Raw genomic sequence first — 7,770 nt, 5'->3', positions numbered from 1 at the left:
ACACAGAGATAAATACTACGTATTCGTAAATATGAATAAATAACAATGCTATCATGTGATAGAATAATAAAAAAATGATGATGCCTCATACAAGGGATACAATGAATGATTGGCAAATGCGTTTTCGAGGGGTTTCCTCTTCATCGGAGCCTTGGAAAATCAAAACTGGTCTGTGTATTTTAATATGTATATATAGAGAGAGACGACTGGATGGGTGGTATAGCACTCGATAAGTGGTATAATCTTACAGGCGGATCCTACTTTACTGTAGTGGTTTTTCCTACCACATCACAGCGCTCTCAGCACCGTTGGGTGGATATATATGGATGAAGTCGTCTGTTGTTAATTGTTGTTGGTCTTGAAGACCCAATGGCTGATTAAGGTGTCTCATCCCTAAATAATACAGAACAAAATAGATATGATAAATATGATCCGTGACTGGATGCCCAAGTCGTTACTGGGTTATCCCGGCGATCCACCTATCGTGATACTGTGCGGTGTCCACTGCTAGGCTGCAGCCTACTTCATCCGTATATATCCCCCTACGGTCCTGAGAGCGCTGTGATGTAGAAGAAATAACCACTACAGTAAAGCAGATGTAGCCATTGGTTTTAATTTGTTTTTAATCCATTTTCTAATAAAAAACAATATTTACATATATATAACATTTTGTGTGTTTGATACGGTGCCTAAAAAGTCCCATTTTCTGTGGTCTCTTTTTTGTTCTGTATTTTTTTAACGGATGAGGCATAATGTATCACTTTTTATGTTGATGATAGCCATGTCATGGTGACATCATTTATTAATTGTTTCAATTTCAAGGCCCCAACTTTCTGGGAAGAGTTTTGGGGATGGCCCCTTCCTGTTCCAACATGACTGCGCACCAGTGCACAAAGCAAGGTCCATAAAGACATGGATGAGCGAGTTTGGGGTGGAGGAACTTGACTGGTCTGACCTCAACCCGAACACCTTTGGGATGAATTAGAGCGGAGACTGCGAGCCAGGCCTTCTCGTCCAGCGTCAGTGCTTGACACAAATGTGCTTCTATCTATCTATCCAGGTTGAGACACAGTTTTAGGATTTATAACCCCCCCACAACCCTTTCAAGTGAATAGGGCCACTCTGCAAGCACCCCGTAACCACATGCAATGTGCACAGTTGCGGCAACGCAAGTGTGGTGATACTACGCCTCCAAATTGCCTGTCAAATGCTTTCTGAAGAGTGATCCAAATGCGGACTGCTTTTCCCATGTGAATAAGCCATAACACTTACAAGTCTTGTCCCCCCCCCCACCAATACCTGAGACTAGACAGTGGAAGGAGAAGCAGAAGACTGATGAGCTCATCTCTCTGTCACTCTGCTTTTCCTCCCCCAGTCGAAGGTCTACTGTAATGGGGGGTGCAAGAGACTGATATCAGGTCAAATGCAAGTACTTACAATGTATTTAAGAAAATACATTTAATAATGCATTAATTGTGAACTTTTACATCTGCGTGAGTTCTGCTTTAAGTATGACCACCCTAAAACAAATAGGTTATAGCTGCCTCTGATATTTCTAGGGTAACGTGTCCCCTTTAAGCCTACCTGCCGCCGTTTCATACTATGGTCTTGCTGAGTGGTATTTACATGTGTATCTGCGTGCACTTTAATCGTATTTGGGGCAGAGTTACATATCTCCATCTCGGGATCAGCTCCATCGGCTCTCTATCCCTTGTTTATATATGACGGCAGATAAGAACTGCATGCTAATTTTCATATTACTATATAATCCCCCAATCCTACTTAATCCACTGAATTCTTCTATATTTAGGTCCCTGCGGCTTTGTGAAGATTCTGAGGATGTTTCCCACACACGGGTCATACGAAATACTAAATGAATCGGCTTTATGTGGTAGCTGCGGGCCCCTGAGGTGTTCTAGAAGAAAATAGCGAGGGCCCATTTTCTCTCTCTTTTATGGTAATGCATGGCAAAGTACATTAAATGCATTTGCTGATTTTGAGGGGCACCCTAACAAACTAGGGCAATGCACATGTGCACATTGGGGTGGACTTATTAACCACTTCAGCCCCGGAAGATTTTACCCCCTTCCTGACCAGAGCACTTTTTGCGATTCGGCACTGCGTCGCTTTAACTGACAATTGCGTGGTCGTGCGACGTTGCACCCAAACAAAATTGACGTAATTTTTTTCCCGACAAATAGAGCTTTCTTTTGGTGCTATTTGATCACCTGTGCGGTTTTTATTTTTTGCTCTATAAACGAAAAAAGAGCGACAATTTTGAAAAAAAACAAAACATTATTTTTTACTTTTTGCTATAATAAATATCCCCCAAAAATATATATATATATATATAAAAGAAAAATTTCCTTAGTTTAGGCCGATATGTATTCTTCTGCATATTTTTGGTAAAAAAAATGCAATAAGCAGATATTAATTGGTTTGCGCAAAAGTTATAGCGTCTACAAAATAGGGGATAGTTTTATGGCATATTTATTATTATTATTTTTTTATTAATAATGATGGCAATCTGTGATTTTTATCATGACTGTGACAATATGGCGGACACATCGGACACTTTTGACACTATTTTGGGACCATTGTCATTTATACAGCGATCAGTGCTATAAAAATGCACTGATTACTGTGTAAATGACACTGGCAGGGAAGGGGGTTTAACTAGGGGGCGATCAAGGGGTTAAGTGTGTCCTAGGGAGTGATTCTAACTGTGGGGGGGATGGGCTACAAGTGACATGACAGGGATCACTGCTCCCGATGACAAGGAGCAGTAGATCTCTGTCATGTCACAAGGCAGAACGGGGAAATCCCTTGTTTACATAGGCATCTCCCCGTTCGGCGGCTCCATGACACGATCGCCAGGACACCGGCAGAGATCGAGTCCACGGGTCCCACGGGCACGGTCACAGTGTATGCGGTGGGTGCGCGGGTGCCCGCCAGCCCTGCCAATTAAAGGGGGGAAAATGGGGGGAAAAGCGAACTTGGGACTTTAAATGGGACGCAAGGGAAAGTTTGCGCCCCCATCCTTAATATCATGAAAAAGAGGGGAGGAGGTTGGGACTTTGGGACCGTGCATCGGCGCCACGCCTCCGGCGCTGTGCGTGTGACGTCCTTGGCTGGGCGTCGCACACACAGATGTCCGTTATATCAGCTGGGCTGACATGCGGTGAGCTTCTCTGGCGTTTGCCGAGTTCTCGCTCCACTGTGTCGTGCCTGCGTGACGCTGAGGGGGAGCTGGCGTTCTATGCTGGGGCTGCATCTCACTCCCTGCTTCATGGTATCCAGAGATGGCACTGATACAACCTATGCACACCCTGATCCTCTCCTATCTATGTGGCTTCCAACACTATATGTATTCTCCAAGGTAATCTTCCGGGTGCTTTTTCCAATCACCTTGGTTATATCCGCAGTTTATATTACCTAGTTTTTTGTTACTTGTATCATCATAGATACATTTTATATATCTACTACATTATAGAAGTCCCCTCCATTGCGGGGTGTTGGTGTGTGCGGTCTGGTGTTCCTCGTTGAGGTCCCCCTCTCAGCTCCCGGGCCAGGCTCCATGGCTCACCCCTGGCTTTGTTTTGTCGCACGGTCCCAGTTTTGGCTGTCATGTGAGTAACCTTTTTGGCATGGCCCATTATGCCCAAATTTGCATTTTGGTTTCTCCCCCCCCTCCCCCTTTTTTTGTTGATTTTGTTAGACCCATGAAACTACATTGCTTTTCATACATCTTTTATAGAACTTAGATGCATCTGGCTCCTGAAGAGTGGATTGAAGTCCATGAAACGCAGCGTCGGGCCTACCTTTGATGCATCAAGCACATATTGACCAATTTCCAGATGTTTTTTACTTTACATGACTTTTAACTTGTTTGGGGGATTAAGATGCATAATTGTACCCACCCATGTCCCATGGTTGTATATACATATATTTATTGTCTATATGCGATTATTTTTTTGTCTAATGTATGCAATGCGTTTTTATGCAATGTTGATCATTGGTCCTTAATAAACATACATATGTTTGCACCTCTGTGAGTGTGATTGGGCTGCGTCATGCGCACCTCATTTAAAGTCCCAACCTACCCCCCTCTTTTGCCAATTAAAGGGGACATACAGGTATGCCCAATTGCCCACCGCTGCCATTGGGCCGACATATATCAGTGTGCAGCGGTCGGCAAGTGGTTAAAGGAAAATAGACTGTGTACTTTGCAAAGTGAAGTTGCACTCTACAAGTTGTTTTGATTGCGTCTATCTAGCAAGGTTAATTTGTGGTATAAGCAAGGAAGCTGAGACCTCTGCAGTGTGTAAATGTGCTTTTACTATACAAAGATGCTGTACATACAAAACTATTACAATATTAGGAATACAAAACAAGACTGACAGATATCTATGACAAGCAAAATGCCTAGCAAATAAACAGCCTATGGTCTGTAACAGTAGAAATACACTTAAAAGTTACTTAACTCCGGTTACTGTGTAATCATGATCTCCGTTACTCCTGGAGACTGGGCACCTTCTTCTTTGCTTATTACAGCTTCTTCCTCCTGCTCTGGTGTTAATCCATGATGAGTGGGCCATCATAAGTCCTTTTATATGTCAGCTTGTTCGCAATGGTTACAAACTCCGTTACCTTAACAACCAACAAACCTACATCTTGGTAGCTTCAGTTTGAAAGGCACTCTTATACCTGTTTACTATAGCTATAGAGACAATAGACTGTTCTCAAACTGCCAACGGAATACAATAATGGTATCTATACTCCCATTGTATAAAACAGCATTTATTTGAGAAATTCTGTGTCTGTGAAACCAGAATGCTGAGTCTTATAGACAAATTATATTTTATATCAAACGCAACACACAAGTGCATTTGCGGCAGAGCTTAGTAAATGAGGTAAGTTTAACTTTGCGAAAAATACCAAATCACATGCAAAGAAAAAAAAAACCAGCATGTTTTCCTTGCACATGATTGAAAGATGGAAGTCAGCAGAGCTTCTTCTCATTTATTAAGCTCTGGAGTAACTGCACAGTAACTGCATTTATTAAGCTCTGGAGTAACTGCACAGTAACGGCACAGTAAATCACACAGTGCATCCGTAAACTATTAACAGCGCTTCACTTTTTACACATTTTGTTATGTTACAGCCTTATTCCAAAATTGATTCAATTAATTATTTTCCTCAAAATTCTACAAATAATAACTCCATAGTGACAATGTGAAAGAAGTTTTTTGAAATCTTTGCAAATCTATTAAAAATAAAAAAAGGAAAAAATCCCATGTACATAAATATTCACAGCCTTTGCCCTGACACTCAAAATTGAGCTCAGGTGCATCCTGTTTCCACCGATCATCCTTTGAGATGTTTCTACTACTTGATTGGAGTCCGCCTGTGGTAAATTCAGTTGACTGGACATGATTTGGAACGGCACACAACTGTCTATATAAGGTCCCACAGTTAACAGTGCATGTCAGAGCACAAACCAAGCCATGAAGTCCAAGGAACATTCCAGAAGAACAACCATCTCTGCAGCACGCCACCAATCAGGCCTGTATGGTAGAGTGGCCAGACAGAAGCCACTCCTCAGTAAAATGCACATGACAGGCCGCTTGGAGTTTTCCAAAATGCTATCAGACCATGAAGGACTCTCAGACCATGAGAAACAAAATTCTCTGGTCTGATGAAACAAAGATTGAACTCTTTGGCCTAAATGGCAAACATCATGTCTGGAGGAAACCAGGCATCATTGTGCCCATAAGTGTCACCTATCAGTGCCCATCACTTAGTGCCATCTATCAGTGCCAGCCAGTCAGTGCACCTATCAGTGCTGCATAATCAGTGCCACCTATCAGTGCTGCATTGCATTGTATTGTGCTTTGAAAACTGTCACGTGACATTTAAAAAAAGTATCGGTAATCGGCATTGGCGAGTACTTGAAAATCAGTACTTGTAGTCGGTCTTAAAAAAGTGGTATCTGGACAACAGGGACGTGCAGTGAGGTGAGTGGCTGGTGAGGCGCTGGCTAGTATCAGAGCCAGATATACACAGGTTGCATACGCCGCGATCGTTAGAGCGAGAACAATAATTCTAGTACTAGACCTCCTCTGTAACTCTAAACGTGTCCCCTATGAAGATTTTTAAGTACTGAAGTTTGGTGCCATTCCACGAGTGTGCGCAATTTTAAAGCGTGACATGTTAGGTATCTATTTACTTGGCGTAACATCATCTTTCATATTATACAAAAAGAAATCGGGCTAACTTTGTTGTTGTTTTTTGTTTGTTTTTTTTATTCATGAAACAGTTTCTTTCCAAAAAAAAAAATGCATTTGAAAAATTGCTGCGCAAATACTGTGTGACATAAAAAGTTGCAACGACCATCATTTTATTCCCTAGGGTGTCTGCTAAAACAATATATATAATGTTTGGTGGTTCTGAGTAATTGCCAAAAAATGATGATTTTTACTTGTAGGAGAGAAGTGTCAGAATTGGCCGGGGTGGCAAGGGGTTAATTACCATAAGTTATATACAAATAATTATTATATTTTATTTTTAAGGTAATTTACTATATTTTCAAAAACTGTACTCATACAGGTGGCTTAACAGACAAATTACTGAAGTTATAACTTCCAACCAGTAATTTCACAGTAAATAGATAAATAATAAATTATAATCTTATAACATATAGCATAATAATATATGATTTAGCTTGTACCTTTTCAGCAGCAGCAGATTCTCATTCTCCCTCTTAACTGTGTGAGAAAAACATGGGATTGTGGGTAAATCTTATACACATACACGTTTCTTCCTTGTAGATAAGAGGGCTGGGCTGGAAGAGAGTATTTGTCTTTTGGACACATGCCCCCTTCTATGACACTGCAGTGAGAGGCGTGCCTCCACTGCAGCATTTTATTGGACAGCTTGGGCTAATGGTACTTTACCATTGATCCAAGACTCCAAGCTGTCCATTGAGCTCAGTGCCTCTGACAAGAAGTGAGGAGAGGCATTGTAAGATCATCCTCTGTCTGCTGCAAACAGAGTTTGCCAGCTTGTATTTTTAACTGGCTGTTCTGTATGTAGCTTCTGACAGGCTGAACAAGGAGCCCCGTATCTCTTGAACCACAGGTCGTAGGAGCCCCAAATTTTGACCAGTGGTGGGGTAGGACTTCAGCTACATATGGGGTCTCTGTGGCCCCAGGTCGCAGAGCTACGGCTATCAATGTCAATCGTTTTTTTTGTTTTGTTTTTTTACCTCACCTGCAGGTGAGGCTCTGCCTCACCTGCCTTCCCTGACTGCATGTCCCTGCGGGACAATCCTAGTAAGTATGTATAAATATAAAATAAACATAAATTGATGGAATTCAGCTTTAATGGATTTTATAAAGCATCATTTGGATATTTATACAAAATTCAAAAAAATTCAGGTACATATAATATGTGTATTAAAAAACATTTATGTTGAGTACACACGAGCGGACTTTCCGGCAGACTTAGTCCGGCGGACCGGACTCCGTAGGACAATTTGATCATGTGTGGGCTCCAGCGGACTTTCTTTTCCCAAAAGTCCGACAGACCTAGAAATAAAACATGTTTCAAATCTTTCCAACAGACTCGAGTCCGGTCGAAAAGTCCGCTCTTCTGTATGCTAGTCCGACGGACGAAAACCGACGCTAGCTATTGGCTACTGGCTATCAACTTCCTGATTTTAGTCCGGTCGTACGTCATCACGTACGAATCCGTCGGACTTTGGTGTGA

The sequence above is a fragment of the Aquarana catesbeiana genome, linkage group LG05, assembly GCF_042186555.1.
Source record: "Aquarana catesbeiana isolate 2022-GZ linkage group LG05, ASM4218655v1, whole genome shotgun sequence".
Taxonomy (NCBI): domain Eukaryota; kingdom Metazoa; phylum Chordata; class Amphibia; order Anura; family Ranidae; genus Aquarana; species Aquarana catesbeiana.
This window is presented reverse-complemented; position numbering follows the sequence as displayed.